Consider the following 2,500-nt stretch of genomic DNA (forward strand, 5'->3'; position numbering starts at 1 on the left):
CACCCCCACACACCCTTTACGTCCCACCCCGTCCCATCAATGTTCCCACCCTTTTCACTCAACCATCCTTGTCTTACTCATCCGCATTCTATCTCTCTCTCTCTCTCTCTCTCTCTCTCTCTCTCGCTCCCTCTGTCTGTCTATCTGTCTGTCTGTCTTTGTGTCTTTCTGCGTCTGTCCCTCTTTCTCTCTTTTCCCCCCTTCCTCTTGCTTTATATCGAGATCTTCGATCTCATTTATGAAAGAAAATTTTTTTTCTTTTTTTCCTTTTCTTTTTTTTTCTTTTTTTTTTTTTCTTCCTCCGACACGAGCCCTAGTCCCGTATCGATGACGTTCGCGAGACATTTTGTATTTTCCCGCGTTCGGAGAATAGCGACATCTACTTCGGGATTATCCATAAACGTAATTGGATAATAGATATCTCTCTCTCTCTCTCTTTGTTTTATTTTTCCTTTTATTTTCTTTCTCTTTCATTCTGAAAATTATCGACGATTATCTTATTCAAGTTGGATTCATCGAATATTACATTCAAATACAATTGTCGAGTTATTGGATTGTTTTTCTTTTCTTTTTTTCTTTCTTTCTTTCTTTTTTTTTTTTTTTTTTTTTCCTTTTTTTTTGCCTTTCTTCCTTCGTTTCGTTTCTTTTTTCGTTCGTTCATTCGTTCTTTCTTTTTTCTTTTGGAATTTCTTATCTCACGTCGTCCATTTGTGAATATAATCCGTTTATTTATAGTAATTTTATTAATAGCGAGATAAATTTTTTTATGTTAACGTTTTGTTTTTCTCTTTTTTTTCTTCCTGTATTTTTTTTTTTTTTTTTTCTTTTTTTTTTTTTTTTTCTTTTTTTTTTTTTTTTTTGAAATGATATATATACGACAACGTCGTCTTGTTCGTATTCTCGTTTATTTTTTCGTCGATTTTTTGAATCGTTTTCTTTGCTTCTTCTTTTTTTTTCTTCTTTTTTTATTATCTTACGCGCTTCATTCGAATGAAATTTTCCGATGGAGCCACGTAAATATATTTATAATACTTTTTAAATAATCAGATTAAATTTTTGTTTTTTTTTTTCTTTTTTTTCAATTTTTCTTTTCCTTCTTTTTCAACGTTTCATATATAACGTAAATATCTGGTAATATATTTTTTATTTATTTTATTTTCCATATAAATTTATTATCATAATTTTTGCTTTCCTTCTTACGTTTTCTTACGTTTTCTTTTTTTTTTTTTTTTTAATTTGAGAAATTCAATGAACTCTTTTCTAATGTATTCTAATCGACTATTATCGAACGATCAAAATTAATTTTTTTTTTTTTATTAACAACATCGATACAAGAAATTTGGTCGTTCTTTCTTTCTTCCTTTTATAATTATAAATAAAAAGGAAAATTAAAAAGAAAAAGATATAAAAACGTTCTTTATGAGAAACTTTCGAAAATCCGCCATATTTGTTAACCTATCTACCTGAAAAAAATCCATTCGGATTCCGGCGAATGACGTTATCGAATTAGAAACAAATATATGCGATATTACAAAAGGATTGGGCGATCGAATGAAAATAAATTAAAAAAAGAGAGAAGTAAAAACTGACAGAAAAAAAAAGAAAACAAAACAGAAAAACGCAATCATAAATTCGAAAACGTTCGAAAATCCGCCATATTTTTTAACCTAATAAATAATCCGTCTGGATTCGACGAATGACGTCAACGAATTACAAACACTTTAATTCGACCTTACAAAAGGATTGCCTGATTAGAAAAAAAAACAAAACAAAACAAAACAAAAGAATGTAGGTTATGTAAAATCGAATACGTTCGAAAATCCGCCATGTTTGTTAATCCAACGTAAATAATTTATCCGGATTCAACGAGTGACGTCATCGTATTGCAAGCAAATAAAATCGATCTTACAAAATGATAGTTTGATTAGAAAAAAAAAAAAAAAGAAAAAATAAAATAAAAGAAAAAGTGATATATAAATATATGACATGGAAAATCGAAAATCTGTCATGTTTGTTAATCCAACGCAGAAAAAAAAAAAAAAGAGAAAAATATCTGTTCGAATTCGACGCGACGATCGAATGACGTAATCGAATTCCAAAAGAATCAACGATCGGATTACAGTACAAAAGGGATTATCGATGACTGTAGAAAATTTTGAACGTATTAAACGAGATTATAACGGTTCGCGGATGATGAATTCACGCGACCGCGATTTTGATTTATCGAGAACCTCGACGAAGTGTTCGATAACAATGGAAGTCGAAACGAATGAATAGCCCCGATGACACGTTGATTTTCTCTTCTCGCGAATCGATTTTGTAGGTCGGAATATTTTATAAATGTCGACGTCGATCGGTCAACGTAATAAAATAAAAAAAAAAATAAATAAATAAATAAAAAAGAAAATTAAAAAAAAAAATCGAAAAAGAAGGAAAATATTATCTCTCTCTTCCTTTGCGACAATGGAACGAGAAAATCGTTCGATCTTTTTGCGTTATC

The sequence above is a fragment of the Vespa mandarinia genome, chromosome 25, assembly GCF_050613455.1.
Source record: "Vespa mandarinia isolate Hongniang chromosome 25, ASM5061345v1, whole genome shotgun sequence".
NCBI classification, from domain to species: Eukaryota; Metazoa; Arthropoda; class Insecta; order Hymenoptera; family Vespidae; genus Vespa; species Vespa mandarinia.